Consider the following 21,524-nt stretch of genomic DNA (forward strand, 5'->3'; position numbering starts at 1 on the left):
TTACCACCTTGATTCCAAAGGTATCTAAAGCATCTCCTGCCCTTGTTTTTCTCTGACTTATCTCAGAACTGAAGTATACAATTTACTTACTTACATTCAGTACCTAATACATTTCTGATAGGCATTTGTTATACATTGATTGAATAAATGAAATATTAGCAGATAAGCAGTTCAAACTTTATTTGCAGAATGTTTAGTATTGTGAAAACCAATAAGATGTGCTTGACAGCTCTGTGGTCTGGAATAGAACAAAGCTAAATAGTAAAAAGCCTTTTGACTTGGTAAAATTACTAAGAGCACTTAGCTTCACTGTCACACTGGGTCACACATGACCGGGTGCTTGAATGGATGCCACACTGACCCTGGAGTCAGGAGACATAGTGTCTAATCTGGACTCTGCTACTAGATGCCATTAGCTCTCTAGACTTTAACAACCACACCTGAAAATGAGGGGCCTGGTAGTCTCTAGTTTCTCTTTTGCCTCTAGAAATCTATGATTCTTTTATTCTCTTGTCATCATATCAAACTGACAGTGAACAGTGATGACTGCATTATAGAGTGGGTGAGTCCAGGGACAGGGCCCGCTATCTGCAGGTAGACTCTGGAAGGAGAAAAAGCATTGAGGACACACTGAGTCTATTTTATTGTTTTATTTGGGCCTACTCATATGGAAGACATGAAGACTTGAGGCCTGAACCTCAGTCTTTGTACTTATTTCATAAAACACAGTTAGAAGTTGAAAAATGGATCCAAGGAGCAATCTATATTAGAAAGTTTGCTGCATACTATGCAAATAATCTTGTAGTTTTAGTTTTGAAGCAAAAGGAAAACATCGAGGGCTTTTGCCCAGTGACATAGATCTTCATCTGAGATATCGTAGATACAGTCTGGCCGTGGTGATGACAGGAAAACCTTCTAATTTTCTAATTAGTTTAAATGGGCTATAGAACAGAGCTCATTATTGATTTTGAGTGTGACATGTCTTAATTGGCTATTTCATAACTTTTCCATTTATGCCCAAGAAAGATGGGGAAATGGAATAAGGATGGATAAAATTATTATCTTACTTTTTTGAGACCATTAATGCTCCTCCTACCCATCACACACTCAAAAAGATGATTTTAGTTATTAATTTTTTAAATCTGTTACATTTTATATTTTTTGTCACTTAGTTTTATCCTAAAGCTTCATATTAAGCTCAAGGGAACTATGTGTACAGCTTTGCATATACTATTACTGACAAGCTCTTTCAGGACCAAGAGGATACAAATAAGAACTATATTTCTTCCTTTCTCAAGTATATTGTTTCTGTGTCGTTCTGAAGCTGAGATTGAACTCATAAACAAAGTTACTGAGGAGGTATATATTTTCAATGTTAATATTTTCTTTATTTTTTAAAATGTGGAATGCTTCATGGATTTGCATGTTATCCTTGCACAGGGGCCAAGCTAATCTTCTCTGTCTCATTCCAACTTCAGTGTATGTGTTGCCAAAGCAAGCACTGATGTTATTGTGTTCATTGTATGTGTATTTATTTAAAGATACAAATTAATAGACATTTTTATATAATTAGTTGTCAAATGGTAGGTACACTGGTGGACAAAGGAGTGTGTGGGGGCACTATCTTAATTGGACTTGTTGATTATGAACATGTTGTGAAACCAAAATAGTATATTTCACTTCCATCTGGAATAGCCAGCCTTAGAGGTATAAAATTTTTGACTCGGGCATCTAGAAATGAGCGCTGCTATCTGTCTTTGCATGAGAAAAATTAGGTAAAAAGGAGTTCTTACGAGGACATATCTCATGAACATGACATCATCTTTACATAAAACAAAAACTACATATTTATTTATGTGACCATTGCCATTTATCAGCAGGTATGTGCCATTATTGATTACCGGAAATGATGGATTCTTTACAGGCAGGAATAAAGGAAATGAGTTATACCACATCGGAAAGTCAGTTGGATGTTTAATAGTTCTATTTTTTTTAATGATTGAGAGCCATTTTCAGTTGCATTTAGTTTATATTTACTTAGTGGCTATGGGGTGCCTGACATTCTGCAAATGACACGTTTTGCAGAAGCTCCTACTGTTAGCCTAGGTGGCTAGTTAGTATTAACAGAGGATGAGGGCAAAGGGATTCAGACATTAAGCCTAATAAACGAGGGAGCTGACTCAGACAATAAGTCTGCTGAGCTGGGCTTCACATGCTCCCAGGGGACTGCTGCATCCTCTGCCCTGGGGACCTAATCACCCGGGGCAGGAAGGATCATTACCGGTCATTAGCCAGGATTACCAAACCAATAAGTAGGAAATTCCTCTGCTGGGCTATGCCCAGGCGGAGCCAAGACGCTGCTGGGGGAGGTCCTTCTACTTACAGGCATGCGCAGTGGGAGCTAAGATGCCGCCCATAAGGAGAGAAGTCTAGCTGAGGAAAGGATAGGGTTGGATAAGGGACACACAAGCCTGGAAGGTCAAGGAAACAGATTGGTAGGGGAGAAGGCCCAGCACAGACCGGTGAAGGACTGGGAAATTGGTTGGTTTGAAAGAACACCTAGTCTTTCCCAAGACCAGGATGATACAATCGGATGCAAAGTCAAAGTCCCTGTCTCTCCCACTTCCCTCTCCCTCTCTCCCTCTTTCCCTCTCCTAGTAACACACATTTGTTTGCCCATTTATTTGTGTGTTCCCGCTCCATAACAGCCATGCAGGGCCCAGCAGGCACACAGTCCTGTGTTCAGGTTCCAAGCACAAGCCTGAGTACAGCAGAGCAGCGCCAGCCAGAGTGCAGAGGAAGCAGAGACCACGCTAGCTGGATGGGGGCAGAGACTGAACTGGACTAATCTTTGGGGTGGACCAAACCAATGGCACCGAAGTTCGGGACCCTGGCCATTCTTCCGGGATTGATCAAGACAAGCCTGGACTTCTTCCACGGTGGGGCGGAGCTGGACCAGGGACAGTCCTTTGTTTTTGCTCCATCTTCAATAAGTCTTACCACCATCTTTCATTCTCCCATGCATGGTCAGTGAAGTGCTTTTCTCGCAACATTGGAAGAACCCCATTTCCACCAGCAACACTACCCTTTAATACAGATGGTCAAATTCAGACAGTTATGCAGTCGCATAGTTTCATGCACCCACAACATGCACCGATCTAAGTACTGCATGGGTTGGGCACAACTCTACTCATCTATGAATGAATAAATGTGATAAAAAGCAAAACAGATGCTGGTTTAAAAGAAAAGGCAATTTAATCACCCTTTAACTTTCCCCTTAATAGCACTAAAAATGATATAACATGGATTTATTCATTGTTTACTTGAAGGAACTTTTGCATCACTATTTCAAGGTATTCCTTTTAAATATCCATTAGACATGCATTTTAAACACCATGTTTTAAAACACCTCTAAAATCACACACTCCAGCTCCTTCAGGCCCCTGGTAGATGAAATACCAAATAAAAACAAAAACAATTTCCAGGTTCTTCTTTTCCTAACAAGCAGGAAAACCTATTTTAATACCTGAATATTCAGCTGTAATATGTATAATTTTGTAGCCCTGCTGTAAAGAATATTTTTCCTCCTTGTACAAAGATATAACAGATGCAATCAGAAGATATTATATTGTCAGACGCATCAGAGGAATAGAGTTGGTATTAAATCTTCCACAAGGCACTCAGGCAAAGGCATCAAAAAAGGAAATGGCATTACTCCGAACCCCTTTCACCTTTCAACCCCAGGGGGCCTCATTATATCCAAGGAAAGGTATTTGCAAAAGTCAAATGCAGAATGGACTATAAATTATCATGGGGAGTGGTGGGGAAAGGAAGAACTCTCGCCATGTCAAAAGCAGCACCCTCCCGAGGACCAGATAAAGTGCTGATTTTACATGCTTTGTGGATCCTCCAGATACTGAGTATAGGAAGGGAGGTGTGATAGATGAGAGAGCCCATTTAAGGTGGCAGACAATGGTAGGTGATGGCATTGAATAACAATGGCTGGAGAGCAATTCATGCACCATCACTTGCAAATCCTGGTTACGGACAAGACACCTACAAATGACTGAAATTTGGAGGTATCATAGTCCATGTTTATCAGTAACGTGGAGCAGCCTCTGTGGGGTCATCAACTGCCAATCTTCATTGTATTAATATTCTAGGTTTTATATTCATTCTGATGAAAAAGTAATGAAACTTCAAAACAATGTAATCATATTACAGTATGTCTAAACCTACCTTCCAAGACACCTTCTGTGCTTTGGATAATGCTTTTTGTCATTCAATGACACTCTATTTTTTTATGCTGCATTGGATAATAAAAATTGCTACTGCAGAGAAATAGCAATGTCTATGAAACTTTCCTGATGGATGTTTCTCAGTTCCTAAAATATATTCAACTTGAGTAGAACTTTTTCTCTATAAATGGGAAGATATACTGGAAATTAACCAAATTTTTTCTTACTTTGAACTTGTACATATCCTAAAATGTATTTTTCAATTTATTTCAGTACTTACTAAATGCCATATATTTTCACATATGCTATTTATTTAACAAATATCTGTTAAGCAGTAAATGCTATTCAAAGAACTAATGTTATAGCTGTAAACAAAGTACACCAGCTTTCTTCCTTCATGAACTTGCGTTCTATTTATGGTAGGCAACAAATGAACAAGTTAGAAAATAAAGACACAGTCTGTGAGACATACTATAATAGAAATAGAGTATGTGTACCAAACATTAATTGAACATCTATCATGTGCATAACAATGTACACGATGCTTTCATTTGCTGAAATGAGTAACAAAATTAATTTCCTGCCCTCAAGGAGCTTACCAAAGTACAGAAAAATACAAATCATTAATCATTTTGTCCTTGTTAAAGTATTATGTATGTGATTTGTTGTGTGGTTTTACCTCTAAACTTAATTACTTAAAATCTATTCACCAAAAATTTGTGTTTAAGAGTGCCATAATAAACAAAGGCTAAATTTTAGGAGAGTTATATACAAATCTGAATTTAAATCCAAGAGAGAAAGTTAACTGACTTTATATCCAAGAACCCAACTGAAAAATCTGAATTTAGATCCAAGAGAGGTGCCTCATAGAAAACTTTTTATGAATAATTTATAATGTCAACCTGTATTGGGGGATAGCAATGTAAATTTCTCATGTTTTTTTTTCAAAGTTTGATAATTGGCCAGGTCTGTGAAGGAAGGAAAGAAGGTGACCAGGTTGTGGAGAGTGGAGGTGTGTTATACACAGATAAAAGAGCATGTATACTGGCCCTGCGGTGGTTGGGGTGTGAAACACTCAAAGAAATGAAAAAGAGGGCTGAGTAAAACAAAATGAAGCTGCAGATGGAAAGATGCATAGGAAGGATCCCACAAATGTCATTGGTAAATAGGTTAAAAATGTTAGTTTTTATTTTAAGATCAATAGGAAGGCATTATAGTACTTTAAGCAGAGGTCAATATGATCATAACTTTTTTTTTTAATTTTTAAGGCAGCATTTTATTATAAAATCTGGAAAGTATAGAAAAATTGACATCATATAAAAAGTTACCCATAGGCCTATAATCTAAGATAATGACAGTTAACATTTGGTATGTACCTGTGCAGCTTTTATTTTATTTTTACTGTATTTTTTCCAGTACCATTTATCCCCTATACCCTAGTCCCCCTCCAGCCATCCCCCTCCCCGCTGCAATCACCACACTGTTGTCCATGTCCATGAGTGTCCAATTGTTTTCAGAAAACATCTCTGTGTTGCAAATAGAGAACTGACTGCAGACTAGCACAATGTGCACACTGGAAGCATTGGATGGCTCTTGAAGTGGTCCACTCCAGGCACAGTAGTAGCTTAGGCCAAGTTCCCGGCAGCAGAGGGAGAATGGTGGATTAATCTGGGAGATAAATGAGAGGTATAGTTCATAGGATTTAGGTATTGAATACATATGGAGGCTAGAAGGAAAGGGGATTTAAAGGAAAAGGTCTGTTTTTCAAGTTGTACAATAGGATGAATAGGGTGAGCAGTCATGCCTGCCGTTCACTGAGATGGCTAAGTTTGGGCAATTGGTAAAAAGTAAAGGCCGTGATGACTTCGCGTTGCCTTTTAAACATTCAAGTAAAGTTGACAAGTAAGTAGCTGTTTTCCAGGTACTATATCAGTCAGGGTTCAACCAGAGAAGCAGAACCAGTAGAAGCTATGTCTAGATATCCATATAATATGTCTATGTATGTCTTCTGGAGCATCAGGTAACAAAGTTTGGGGAGCAGGTTAAGCAGTCAAGTCTCCATAAGGATGTTGTCTCTGCATCTGATGCTGGAACTTGAAGTCCATAGGACAGACAGTCTGAAGGGAAGATCACAAGCAGCCTGGAATCCAGGACATAAAGAACTGGACCCCCATGAGAGCCGACCGAATCCCATATTTGCTCTTATTTCTCTTACCTCGATGATGAGGGTATCTCATACACTCCTCATCACAGAGCTACACACACACACACACACACACACACACACACACACACACACTCATACGTGGCCCAGGAGTCAAAGAAGCTGAAGAATAATTCCAGGCCCAGCTGCCACTTCATATGAATCAGTAGCTTAGCAATGTCCAGAAAGTATCCAGTCATGTACTATGAAAAATAAAGACATTTGTTGAAAAAGACACAAGATACAAGAAACATTGTACATAGGACGATGATGCCTCAGTCCCATTTAAAGTAGGCACCTTGGGACCTCACACAGTTCTCCCTGTATCTCTTCCACTGCTCAAAACACTCTGCAAAATCCTTTGTTGGAATTGCCATCAGCTGCCTCATTGTATTTTTCTGAAACTCATGCACAGTCTGAAATCTCTTCCATTTTGAAGGTAATTTTAGTTTTGGGAAAAGCCAGAAGTTGCAGGGTGTCAAATCTGGGCTGAGTCATCTGGGTGATTTGATGTTTCACCAAATAACTGCACAAGATGTGATGCATGAGCAGATGCATTGTCATGATGAAGCTGCCAGTCACCAGTTGTGCATAGCTGCAGCCATTTTCATCATATTGCATCTCTCAACCAATGAAGAATATTGAGGTAGTACTCCTTATTAATTGTTTGAACTGGAGAGGTGTACTCAAGATTACAATACCTTCCCAGTCAAAAAACAGAGTTAACATGGTCTTGATCTTGCTGTGACTTTGCTATGCCTTCTTCAGGCATCGATAACCAGGCAACATACACTGGGATGACTGGGCCTTTGTTTCTGGATCATACATGCAGCTCTAGACCAATGACTCATGTCTGGTTATGATATTCTTGAGGAAGTCTGGTTCTTTGATAGGAGTTTAAATCAAGTCATTAGCAACTGCATCATGATGTCCCTTCTGTTCTGGTAGCAGAAGCTACAGAATGAATTTTGCCATAACACATTTCATGTTAAGATCCCGCATCAAAGTCTTGCACACAGTAACTTTTGGAATCCGCAGATCAGCTTTTAGTTCTCACACTGTCAGTCAACAATCTTTGTTGATTGCAGCCTGTACATGTTCAACATTCTCAGGTCTTCTGCTTGTTGCAGGCCTTTCAGAATGTGGGTCATTTTCACAGATTCTTGACCATCTTTGAACATTCATGATACACTTTTATTTACTCTGCACTCGTTGCATCATCTCCAAAAGTCTTCTGAGTCATCTGAATCATTTCCACAGAGGAATGTTCAAGCTTGATACAAATTTAGTACAGATTTGTTGCTCTGCTCACTCAGTCATTTTGAATATGACAACCACACAGTATACATGCTCACTCAATGGCATCTACCACCCCCACTGACTAGTACAGTGAAGCCACCATTGTTCACACATGCACATTCCAGTCCATTCGCCTTGACTGCCAGGTTATATCAGTGTCGCTCAAATCATTCTCTTTACATTAACAATGGCTGGACTTTTCCAGGCAGACCTCATCCTATGTAACCTACAGAATGGATGCTACTTCCCTTCTGCCTTCTGAATTCCCCAAGACTCTCTCAGGTGGCCTGCCCTACCAGGAAATATGCAAAAAGCAAATTCTGGAGAATCTAGTTCAGCCTAACCAAGTTGACATATCACAAAGCCATTACAGGCACAGTGCTATTTTGGATGAGTACTATGATGATTAAGGCCATTTTTCCTGTCTTTGCATAACAGACAATTTTCATGTTATGTAGTGGGCTTAAAAGTAAAGGTATATATACACAGGTGCCATGGAAGCCTGTAGGGGCTTTTTTCCAAGCATGGGAGTTCAAAGAAAACTTTCTAGACTGAGTTAAGTTTTAAATAATATATGTGAAATAGGGAGACAAAGAATGCCAGAAATGAAACTGCAGACAAAGAAAGCATCAATGTGAAGACACAGAAAAGGTATATAAATCAGCTTTCATTAGATTGTACTGTGACAAATTTCAAAGTTTCAACATAGGTTTGTTTGTTTTGCTCACATTAATGTCCACTGCATTTGGCTTCATCTTTCCTTCTAATCTTCTTCATTCAAACCCCACGCTGAAAAAGCAAACTTCACCTAAGAAACACCTGCCTCAAAGAAGAAAGAAAAGAACAAATAATCAAATGACACAATGGCTCTTAAAGCTACTTGGGGAAATTACAGAGCTCATTTTCTCTCATATTTCATTGGCCAAGGAAAGTCAATGAAGTAGAGACATGTATATATAATCATCTACATAGAGCAGTGGCAAATATTTAGAACAAATAAAATATCAGTGCCTTGATCACAAATATTCACTTTTCTCCCTCTGTGCACTAAGTTCACATACTCTTTTCAAGGGAGGCAACCCAAAGGTCTCATTCAGGCTTAAAATCTAGGATCTTGTGGAGATGTCTGTATCAAATCTGGAGGGAGCTTTTCTTTATTCAGTGACCTGTAAACTAAAAAGACAAATGACATTTGCTTATATCTAATATGTAATAGTGGATCAGGGAGATTGTAACTAAAATAAACCCTCCCACTTGGAAAGGAGCCGCTCATTAGTTGCTGGTCAATAGCCATCCAAAAATTTCATGGGTTAGAAGTTGTTAAAGCCCATAGATGTACGAAAAAAATGTAAAACATCATAGCCATCAGAGAGGTACACAATGAGACACAACCTCACACCTGCCAAAATGGCTATTATTAATAAATTAACAAACAACCAGTGCTGGCGAGGTTGGGGAGAAAAGGGAACCCTCGTGCACTGTCAGTGTGAATGCAGACTGGTGCACCACTGTGGAAGGCAGTATGGAATTTCCTCAAAAAATTCAAAATAGAACTTACTTTTGACCCTGCAATTCCACTTCTGGGAATATACCCTAAGAATCCCGAAACACCAATTCAAAAGAACCTATGCATCCTCATGTTCATAGAAGCACAATTTGCAATAGCCAAGATTTGGAAACAGCCTAAGGGCCCATCAGTAGATGAGTACATAAAAGAAACTCTGGTATATTTACACAATGGAATATATGCATTGAAAATAAAAATAAAAATAAAAGGCTTCCTACCTTTTGCAACAGGGTGGATGGAACTGAATCCTACTATGCTGGGTGAAATAAGTCAGTCAGTGAGAAAGACAATATGATCTCTCTTATAAGAGGAATCTAATGAATGAAATAATGTAATGAGAAAAATAGAACCAGAGGCATAGAATCATGGAACAGACTGACAGCTGTAAAAGAAGAGGAGGGAAGGGGGAGGGGGGACTGATTGAAAGAAGGTGAAGGGATTAGTCAAAGGACATCTATGAAGAGCCCGTGGACATGGACAGTGGTGAAGGGGCTGATTATGGAAGTGAGGGAAGGGCTGGGTGGAGAGGGACTAAGGGGGGGAAATGGGACAACCATAATACCATAAATGATAAAATATTAAATTAAAAAATAATCAATAAAGTTTAAATAAAATAATTTTAAACTACTTTTAAAACATTGTAAAGAGTTCCTAGCCTGGAAATCTGAAGTTTTTCTGAATTTTTCCCAAAGGTATACAACTTACGAATAGCTCTTCTCTTCACCATCCTCTGTAAGCTTTGGCTCCATTCTATGTGGATCCTTTATCTTCCTTTTACTATAATTGGCTATATCTGCAGGTGATACTAGGGACTATATCCTCTTTAGAGAATCAAGAGCATCCTAAGACTTCTTCCTATCTATAAAATATTTTGGGCCTCAGATTAACTATGTTCTCTGCATTGATTCAGAATTTTTATGAGAAGGTTTGTTGGCAGCACCCTAAATTTGGACCGTGCCATTAGGCTGTTTTAATTGTCCCTTGGTGTCTATGGGCCTTCTAGATTTTATATCTTACAAGTTAGAAATGGCAATCAATTGTATCTTCAAACTCTGCAAGTCTCATAGTTTGGGGTTTTCTATATTCCTTTCAGTTCTGTGCAAATGGACTGGTTCCTTTCTGAGCTCATCCTTTGTCCTTATAGTACTTCATCAAATAAACCCAATGGCAATCATGTCCCCAATATTCTTTTTTTCCTCTTTATTTCCCTAAACCCACAAGTTTACTAGGTATATCATTTGACTTCTGAGCTATTACAAACTGGAGGATGGAAAAGTAGTGACAAAACATGATCCCTCAATTTATTTGTCTTAGAAGTCAAAGCTACATATTTAAGTCCTGTTGTTTTCCTGGAGGCATCAATTTTTATGTTAGAGTTCCTCACGCTGTGCTACAATAACAAACAACCCCTACATTTTAGTGGCTGATAATAATCAAGGTTTATGTCTCACTTACATTACTACCTTCCATTGTTAATGGGCTGTGGCTGGGCTCCACGTACTCTTTACTTTGGTGCCCAGGCTGCGGGAGCAGCCCGGCCGGAAAAGGCCAGCCTAATGGCAGAGGGGAAAAGAGTGAATGGCTGAATGAGCCCATGGCTCTAAATGACTCTGGTTTGAAGTAGAAATTGTTACTTTCACCACATTCTATTGGCTAAAGAAAATCACATGATCAAACAGCATAATGGAGTAGGGGAGTATCATCCTATCAAAAGGAAGAACAACACAGATTTTAAACAAATATTGCCATCTGTCACACAATTGAAGGTGAAGGGTGTTGTTCAGTTGTAGTAGAATATACGGGAGGAGAGGAGGTAATACTAGAGCATTAAATACAGACATACATTTGGAAGGGGATGTATACAGTGCTAAAAGTGTACTTTTGTTTTAGAAGCAAAGGGGAATTCTTGAAGGTCTTTAAGAAATGGCTTAATGATATTTTTAGTTTATACAGAATTCTGACAGTGGTAGATACAGGGAGACCAGGATGTTATTTCTACAGATTCAATGAATGATGATAGGGCGTGAACTAGAGCTATAGTGATAGGAAAAATTGGGGGTATGTCATAGTCTCACCTGGTAGATAACATAGTTATCTCATATAAAAAGAGTAAGCGTTAAGAAGGGAAGGGAAGGTGACTAAATTGACACGAAAGAGAATAATGATTATCTTAGAGGACATGGCAGACAATAAGTGAAGTTAAGGGTACGTTTTGTATGCAGTCAAAAGGTCGGGCTGTGCGTTCCTGAAGGCTTCAACTTTCTGTGTAAAACATAGGAATGTTCTTTTAGATTAAAGGATATAGAACTTAGGTAGGAGGTTTGAATATGACGCCAAAGACCCAGTCTCTGAGAGGAGTGGGAGAGAGAACAAATAAAAGTTAAATCAGTGAGGTAATTAAGAGCCTTGCCTACTGAGTTTGTAATGGCTTTAAAAGGCACATTTGGTTGATTTTCTTCACCAGCATTAAACAGCCCAGGAATTTCAAGAGAATAGAGAGCTGGGATTATGAAGATCAGGTACAGTGGAAATAACTGGGTTTCAAGGTAATTGAGGATGTTAGTGAGGAAGTGATTGAGGCAATAAATGAAGTAGTTTAGACAAGTTAGGGAAGTGAGAGAAGGGAGAGTCAGAGGCAGCGGATACTCTGGAAGAGAGTGAACAGCCATAGGGGCCTTTCTCCACCTGCAGTCAGAGCAGAAGTCAGAGTGAGGGCATGAGAATGACTGACGGAGTCTCAGGTAAGAGAGGGGAGAGTTGCATTGAAGGTTTTTGATTCAGTTCTCATTCCTGCTTGGTGATGAGGATTAGGACAGGAAAAGTGCACAGCTTGGGACACGCTTAGGAAAAAGAAATGTTTAGAACTGAATAAATAGAATAAATGTGAGCATAGTGGGAGTAGTTATGAAAACTGACATTAAAGTCATTCTTGATGATGTGAAAGTCAGAAATAATTAACATGGCTTTTTTGGAAAGGTGCAGTTACTGCAAGGATGGCTGGGAAGAAGTAAGGAATTATTGAACTTCTTGATTCCTACTTGTGGTTGGAAGAAATCCAAAATTACCTATAATGATTCAGACCCTTATTGCAATGATGTGGGCTTGAACGTGGGTGGGACCTATAACTTGCTTCTGACCAATGGAACATGCAAAGGTGATGTGATATCATCCACATGACTCTGTTATGTCACGTGACATGGCTGAGGGATTTTTGCAGATGTAACTAAAATCCTTAGTTGATGGACTTCTAAGTTTATCAAGAAGATGATTATTTTGAGTGAGCTCGGCCTTTCCAGATGAACCGTTAAAAGAGGTCCAGAGGTCAGAGATGGAAGTACCAGAGAAATACTCTCCTTCTGTCCATTAAGAAGCCAAGATGATGTGGTTAAATTCCATCAGGGGTTGGGGAAGGGAGCCTTGAGGAGCTAAGAGGCTCATTCCTACAAGCACAGGAAATTAATTCTGCCAACCACTGCATGAGCTTGGAAGAGGACCTGAGCCACAGATAAGCCTGGCTGACACCTTGATTGTAGCCTTGTGAGATCTTGAACAGAAGACCCAGCTAAGCAAGGCCCATCCTCCTTATCCATGGAAACTGTGAAATAATAAATGTAAGTTATGCAGCAGTAGAAAGCTAGTACACCAAGTGAACTATATCACCTGTTAAGAGACTAACGTGTTTTCAGAAACTTGGTACATAATTCTATTTTTAAAAATTTTTCGAATATTTTTTCCTTAAACTTTAATTCACAGAGACAAACATGAGACAGTTTCTAATTTAAGATTGTGAATTACAGCACAAGAAGCAAGCTGTGCAGTAGATGGATATAGAACAATGGGACGGATCTCCGTCACACGTCTCATTACTCCTACTCCTCTGTAGTCAACTTGTCTGCATGGAGCAGAAACAAAAGGAACAGGTGTGTCCACTCAGAGGGGCGCAGTCAGTGCCCCAGGAAAGGAAGCTGGGCAAGGAGGGGAGCAAAGGATGTGAAATGGATTGAACAATCTGAGACTGAGAATGAAAAGAAAGTGGTAGAAAGGGAAACAGGGACAAGGGAAGGAGAGGAGAGAAGCAGCTCAATGGCTGCCTGGTAGACATAGGATTTCATGATGGCTTTCTGGCATTTACCCTTTCCCCTAAAATAATTTACCCTTTCAACCAGTAGGGGAGGGCTTGCCTACCTAGCAAGTAGTGTCAATGCAATTTCCTCTGCATTCTGAGTTCTGCCCTTGCAAGATTATTAACAGTAACATTTAACTATTCCAGGACACTAAATAGATCTGTATAAAAGCTTCTTCTATTTTTTTTATTCCATCATATCTGTCAGCTTCACTGTAAGTGAGCAGGAAGGGGCTTAATATCTGTTGGCTGCAACAAAAATTAATGGCCATGCAGGAAGAAAGCATTAATGGTTAAATGGAAAAAAGTATAAAAACGTTTAGTAATGTATGAATTCACATCACTTCTACTTCCATAAAACACCTTTAACATTTCAGTTCTGTTCTAAAGGTTCACTTTGGAGCCAGAATGCAAAACTTTATGAAATTGCTAAGTGCTTCAGACTAAATTATGAGCAATACTTTGGGACATGGTTAAAGATTTGTTAACCACACCATAGAGCAGTTCAAAGTGTGCAATGATTCGATAAGGTGCAGGAGATACAGTGGGAGTATTGGATTCATCATTTATGGAATTACACTTGAGCTATCCCTACAGAGTAGTATTTTAATAGTAGGCATGTATTCTTGACTGCTGGGCCTCATGGTTATGGGTAAAGGAAAGCTGGAGTTGATTACCAATGCAAGATGAAAAAAAATGTCTTTGTTGACTCAAAATGCTCTGCTGACCCACTGAGAAAAGGCAGAAATCATAGCAATAGCCAATATAAACTTCTCACCATGGTGTGTGATTGAGAGTAATTTGTATGTTTACGACACTAGTTTTAAACCACAGTCCACTCATTCATTAACTGTTTTATAAACACATATATATTCTTTATTCAGAGTGGTCTTGACATACCTTTCACTCAAAGAGATAAATTAATACCTTTTCTTTCCCATTTATAAAAGCTACTTGACTAATTACATTGTGTGATGGTCTAGTTGAAAGTCTTTATCCGGTGAGAATCCAGTCAGGTAGGGCAGGTAGACTGAATCACCAATATGTTTACGATCTGTATACCTGACTCTGTGGCAAAAGTAGTCACAAAGGAAATTTAGTTGGCCAGTAAGTTAAAGATAGTTCTGTTGCTAGTCCACAGTATGTAAAATGAACGAAGTTGGTGTTCAGAAATGTATAATTTGGACTGAGCTAGGGTAGATATGCAGAATTTCAGAGTCCCATGCTTTAATCAAGCTATATCAGATGTTTTGAGCCTATGTTAATCAGATGAAAAATTAGGAGAAAAAATACCCCCCTGGACAAAATTAGGAAAAAAAAGGATCACAACTGATAAGTCTCTGGTAAGGGCCATGAATAAGCATCTGAGGGAAATCGTACCAAGACTGAAATAGGGAGATGGCCCAGTGACAGCCAGTCCTGCCTCTGATTTTTCAAGCAACGGGCAAGAAAAGGCATTCTTACCACCCTCAGTGGCCTTCTCCTGATGTGAACACCTTCCAAAGCTGACAGCACGTTTTCCTCACGCTCTGTCTAAAGTCATGTGTATTATGGACTATCTCCATGAACAACTTCTCTATCTACCTTCATAACATTTTGTCAGGAAAAGGAAGACTATTTTTAAAGAACGTTTCAGAGTGAAGAACTCCTTCAGAGTGAAAACTCCCAATTCCTTTAGCCATCTTAGGAACTATTATTTTTCCGTGCCATTTAACTGTCTCTCTTGCTTTTGTTACTGGCCTCTGTTCAGTTTTTAGACATCTCTCTTAACATACTGAACTTGAAATGGATACTACGTTCTGTTAAGGTCTTGGCCACTTTTGAACAGAATCTATGTTTTAACTTCAGAGTCATTGACGTGGGTCCTTTTCATGACAAAGGTCAGGAGAGCCTGTCTGGGCCCTCTTAACAACCAGACTAGTGCAAGTGAGAACTCTGTAGCTGTGCTCACTGCCCAAAGGAAGCTGTGGGTTCTCGGCCCTCTCTAGACATTGTTAACATTGTTAGCTCATAGGCAAAGCACTTTAAGCAGTGCTTATTTATAGGCTCTCCTTCAGCAAAGCGACGTGAGGCTCCCAAATGCTGTTCACATCACTACATGATGAATGGCACATGAGATGATCTTATGGCACTTCTGATATTAACTCCCAAGGATCGCTTTAGACATGTGTATCTCCTTTCTACAAACTGTGGATAAATCAAAAATGGGTGTTTGACTTCACAGGATTTAGAGCTGATCTACAATATGATTTTCTACCTCGTGGAGATAGTCATCAGCTGCAGTCTTCTATAGGAAAGTCATTAAGTTGCACAGTAATTCAGCATCCGCCGTTTAAAGGGGGGGAAAGATCCCAATTATATAAACCTTTGTGTTTGTTTTTGCTTATCCCAAATGGTCATCTTGGTGCCTTCCATATTGCTGGGGTTTTTTTTAAATCACAAGATATTTACATTCCTTTAAGATGTTCTGACAATGGAAGTGGAAAGAATCCGTGATTTAAATATTGCACAAGAACCCAGTGTTTTAAAGGGGTGATTACAGATGAGATTTGTATCCAAGCCATTTTCCCCAAGCAACTTCTCAGCTGCAGGCCACTTAAGTGCGGTTAATTCATTAGAACAAGAAGAACTCGAGTTAAATACATTAGTGAAAACCTGTTCATCTGTAATAAGACTGACTCATGCTGATAATTTCTTGCATAGTTATTATTCGACATGTGCTCCCGAGTCCTGGCTGAAGGCTAGGAAAACACTGAGAAATGCAGCTTCTTTTCTGATATCTGAGTTTAAGAATACTCTCTCCATGGTGCTGGCATAATTTGAGCATCTCAGAGTTACACTGCACAAACAGGTCACGGTTAAATCAGACTAAGCACGTTTCTGTAATACCAGACGATTCAGGGAAGTCTGGAGACCCATGAAATTTAGGGAACAATATTAGAGGATGGGTGAGGTTGTTTTTAAAGGCTCATGTCTTCCACTCTGGGCCTTAAAATTATCTCTTTAAAAAAAATCGGACCCTCCTTAGAGCCAGTGACTCACCAGCAATCCCTTACTCCCTGAGCAAATAAATTAATTTCGCAGTTTCTGTTTCTCTCTCCAGACCAGCCATGTGCTCTAATAGCCTGTTTCCTCCTTCCTAGTTTGGAATAAAATACATTCCTATCACTTCCTGTGTTAAATCAAAGCGCCTGTCAGCCTCTGCTGGCCTCTGAGAGTGCTCCCACTTGCCCTACTCCCCTCGCTTCCCCTCCCCACCAGCATGCCTTCCATCCTAGTCAACACATTCAAACTCCTCTCTTCCCTCATTTCTTGCCCTTTCTCAAGATTTAGAGTCTCCAAGGTCTTCTAAAGGTCTACAAAGTCTTGTATTAGTTCTTCTTCAGGTGTTGTACTTATAAAACTCAAACTTATAAAGTAATAATCAATAATCCGAATAGAGGTTCTTTAGTAAAAACCCCGTAATTGTACCTTTAAAATCAGTGCTTTCCTGCTAGTGGGTGTATAAGGCTCCCTAAGTCTCTCTCCAATCCTAATCAGATGTTTAGAAACGGGTGCGTTGCAGGATTCCTATTATTAACCAGCATACATTGCACTGCCAAGGATTAATCTCTAGTTTTAAGAAAATCTTACTGTTTCTCCTAAAAAAATAAGAGAACAGTGTGTGAGACATATTTAAGAATGAGGACTTAAAAAGCACAACCAAAATAAATGGAAATATCTTTAGAAGGAGTGAGCATTTTCTAGTACAGTGGACTCATGTCAAATCTAGTGTCAAAACGCTAACTGGGGTCCTTGTCAAAAATCCAGATTCCACAGCCCAACCCCCTGACCTACTGAAGCATGGTCTTTGGGGCTAACACCTGAGAATCTGTGTTATTAATTCCCTCACTTAACCATTGTAATTGTTCTGTCTCCATCTTTTAGGAAATAGGCTGGTTTTGATTGTTTTGTTCACTGTTATATTTTCATGCCCAAACCAGTAACTGGCACATACCAGTTGCTCAGTATTTACTAGTTGAATGAATAAACTCTCATTTGTAGCCGGGATTGGAAACCATTGGATTAGTAGGTGGAACCTTGGAGCGAGATAACAGTTGGTTTGAATCTCAGCTCTGACTGTTAGTACCTGTGTGACCTTGGGCCAGTCCTTACTCTTTTTGAGCTTCAATTTCTTCATTTTTAAAATGCTGATCATAAATCCTAAAGTAAATATTTGTTGACTCAGTGGATGAAACTTTCAGGCCACTATAAGGATTGGGGAGTGATATATATTAAACACAATGTCTCACAGTAAATGTTATTACTGAGTTATTATATGAGTTATTATGTAATATTTGGGTAACAATAACTGAGTTATTGTTATTATTTGGATGTGGAGATAGAGAAGATTGGTTAGCAGGGATAGTTTTTATGAGAATTTGAGGAAGCTCATGGGAAAACCAACTTGATATAATGAGGTTCACCTCCAGCCCTCGGAAATGACTGCTGTGCTTGATTCATGTCCTTTAAAAGAACCGCACAATCAGGTTCTCTCAGTGATGGGAGTTCGTGTAAAGCCACATAGCAAGCAAGGAGGGGAATGAGTCTCACTGGCAGTGCAAGGAGCCTCATGGAGAACGGGAGTGTTCCGACACCCCCGCAGCCCAGTATCCCCACAGTCCCACCATCCGCCTTCTCCAGCTCACCTCCCTCTGCTCTGCTTCCACTCTGCGCTTGCCGAGTGCCCTGAAACAGAATCCCGATTCCTTTTTCAGCTCCCTTTTTGAATCTCTGCCTTTCTTTAGTACTCTACCATCTTTCTTTGTGTTTCAGAAATAATCAGTAAAATTTATCCTCACTTAGAAAACTTAGTCATATTCTAGTGTACACCACTTATACTGAGTAGACTTTTCACGCCAAGCCACCTCACAGACTTAGGGCAGCCTCTGTAGGTGATTGCTTGTTGCAGAATTTCAACCCACGGTGTAATCCTTAGTGGTGAGGGTGGCACAGTCACATGGCTCCAACTCTGACAACGTGTGTGTAAGAACTTGCTGTCTAGGAGAATTAAGAGGTTGTTATTTGACTCTTATTGCTTGGCTAATATGTTTAAGAAGTAGCTAGAAACTCTGTGTACCTGTTACCCTGCTGATCCCTTCAGGACAGTGCCTATTGACTTTTTACATCATTATAAACACGGACTTATGGTGATGCTAAACCTTATGTACCTTATGAAAAAATTATCTAGTAAAATATTTTAGATTGTATCACTATTTATTAAGTTCTCAACCTTAAAACGTTTATCTTTACCATCCTAGTCATTTTGTTGTACGTGTGTTAAACTTGTAGATGACACACAATGAGTTGGACTACTCAGAGGGGGGTGATATGCAGACACCTCATCCGGGGCAGAGGTCAGCAGTCCGAGTGTGGAAGGAAGACGAGTGCGTCAGGGTGTGTTGTCTGTCAGACTCTCCTCCAGCCGTGCCCCTCGGGGACAAACAGTGGTGGCTTCCTAGGAAAGGATACACTGAAACCTGAAGCAGGCAAGCAAAACGGTGACATTCTTAGAAGCCAGGCCAGAAACTACATAAAAACCAAAATTTCTTTTGTGGCTTTAGTGATAGACTGCAGCACAGGAGAGGAAGAATAAGTAACCTTTCTCCAGATCTGCATGATGGGAGTCGGCACAAGACCAAAGACTATCCTACAGCAGCAGCAGACGGGCTGTAGCAGAGGAGAAAGCCTCCCGTGACCAGCAGAGGGAAGCCAGGGGGAAGCAAGACAAGCAGCATCGTTCCTGAGCCCTGGAAGTCTGTCCCACCCCCTCCCACACATGCGTGTGCCCCCAAAGGAGAATTTAGGGGCTGGGGTTCCAGTGACTCTGCCAGAGGGTGATGAGTCTTCTGTTGGTTACCTTGTGGTGCATAGCAATGCACCCCCAAACTTTGTGGCATAAATCAACAAGCCTTTATTATCTCCTAGTTTCTGCGGATTATGACCATGAGTGTTTCTGGCTCAGGGTCTCTCGTGAGGTGGGAACGAAAATGTCAGTTGGGGCCCCTGCCATGTGAAGTCTTGTCTCGGGCTGGGTGATCCGCTTCCAACCTCGTTCAGTGGGGTTTGCCGGGAGGCCCCGGTTCTCACTCCATAAAGCTGCTTGAGGGTCCTTGTGATATGGCAGCTGGCTTTCCCCAGGCCAGCAATCCAAGAGTTGTTATAAAAGGAGGAAGTCACAATGCCTTTTATGTCCTCATCACAGAAGTCACGCTCTGTCACTTTCACCTAACTCTCTTCATTAGAAATGAGTTCAGCTCACACTCAAGAGGAGCAGTATTAAGCTCTACATCTTAGAAAGAGATACATCAAGAATTTCTAGATATGATTTAAAACCATTGCAATTTGTACTCTGGCCACAATTTATCTGTATTTGTCTCATATGCAAAATATGTCCACCCCCCACAAGCACCCCCATACAATATTAGCTTGAAATCCAGAATGTTGTCATATAAATGACATTGAGGCTTGAGTTAAGCCTCTCAGATGCGGCTCCTTAGGTACAGATCCTTGAGGGTAGTTCCTCTTGATCTAAAGACCTATGAACTAAAGAGACAGTTATTGCTTTCTCCCCTCGCCCTATTTTTAATGGTGGGATAAGCACAAGGCATTCACTATAAAAATGGAAGAAACGCTGGAATCACTGGTCTATACCAATCCTGAAATCCAGTCTGGCACAGGTTGGCAGTTTCTTGACTGAGACTCAAGGCCTGGGAATAATTCTCCATGGTCCTTGGCTTCTTTCTTGTTGTTGCCTTCTGAGTCATCCTTCCTTTTTTTTAATAGTTTGTTTTTATTGTGTTTTATTTTCATTACTATTTATCCCCCTGATGCCCTCTTCTACCTCCACCCCTCCCCCCATCCACACCACAACGCCACACTCTTGTTTGTGCCCATGAGTTCTTTTTCTTTTTGCTCGATCCCTCCACATGTCCCCACACCCCAAACTGTCAGCCTGCTCTCTGTGAGTCTGTCTCTATTTTGCTGTTATTTGAGTTCATTAGATTCCACATATGAGTGAAACATGTGGTATTTATCTTTCTATGATTGGCTTGTTTCACGTAGCATAATGTTCTCCAGGCCCACGCATGCTGCCACAAGGGGTAAAATCATCTTTTTACGGCTGAGCAGTGTTCCATTGTGCAAAATGTCCCATAGCTGTGTTATCCACTCAACTACTGACGGGCACCTGGGCTGCTTCCACATCTTGGTGATTGTAAATAACGCTGCAATGAACGTAGGGGTGCTTATATTCTTTTGAATTAGTGTTTCAGGGTTTTTTTTTCATCAGTTCCCAGAAGTGGAATTGCTGGGTCATAAGGCAGATCCATTTTTAATTGTTTGATGTTTCTCCACACCGCTTTCTGCACTGGCTGCACCAATCTGCATTCCCACCAACAGTGCAAAAGGATTCCCTTTTCTCCACATCCTCACCAGCACTTGTTTGTTGATTTATTGATGAGAGCCATTCTGACAGGTATGAGGTGATATCTTATCCTTCATTTTTAATGAAAGGTAACATGAAAAATGACATGTGTTTTATAAAAGGTACATGGAAACTCCGCATTTTCTGAGCCTTGCTCTTGTCGGGGGGTGGGGGCGGTTCTGTGCAAAAGCCTCTTTTTCTTTAGTACTATCTCTGTCCCTTTCAGTTCAAGCTGACAGTGTTTCTGCTGATGTAATTCTCTTCTACAACTTTGCGGGTCTCCTGTGAATGTGTATTGGGCTCCAATTCATTAGATAAATCTACACGTATAAATCAAGATAAGCTCTCCTCTATGCAGGGCTTCTGCTGGGGGACAATGTCCTTAAGCTTCTTAAAGCCACATTGTTTGATTGAGGGGAGCTCTGAGACATGTGGATCTTCAGAGAGCCCTTTTTTCCCCTGACTAAATGGTATTCTGAAGCTGCAGCATCGATCCTTTTGAAGTCTTAATAAGAGATTTTATAGCCACACCCTCGGCTTCATTGTTAGACCTGGCAGACACCTTGATTTGATATTTGTACAGAGACTATATCTTAATTTATCACCTTCACCATCTGGAGAGGCTGGAA

The 21,524-nt window shown here is 40.2% G+C and overlaps 1 non-coding gene across 1 annotated transcript; it reads right to left on the minus strand.

The window, feature by feature from the left end:
• Positions 1-1,395: 1,395 nt before the first annotated feature.
• Positions 1,396-1,502, minus strand: LOC123807835. Its single transcript, XR_006783712.1, has one exon. It is a non-coding gene; the product is annotated as a U6 spliceosomal RNA (small nuclear RNA).
• Between the last annotated feature and the right edge of the window lie 20,022 nt (positions 1,503-21,524).

Source organism: Phyllostomus hastatus, unplaced genomic scaffold (genome assembly GCF_019186645.2).
Source record: "Phyllostomus hastatus isolate PE091 unplaced genomic scaffold, TTU_PhHast_1.1 phas_scaffold_46, whole genome shotgun sequence".
Taxonomy (NCBI): Eukaryota; Metazoa; Chordata; class Mammalia; order Chiroptera; family Phyllostomidae; genus Phyllostomus; species Phyllostomus hastatus.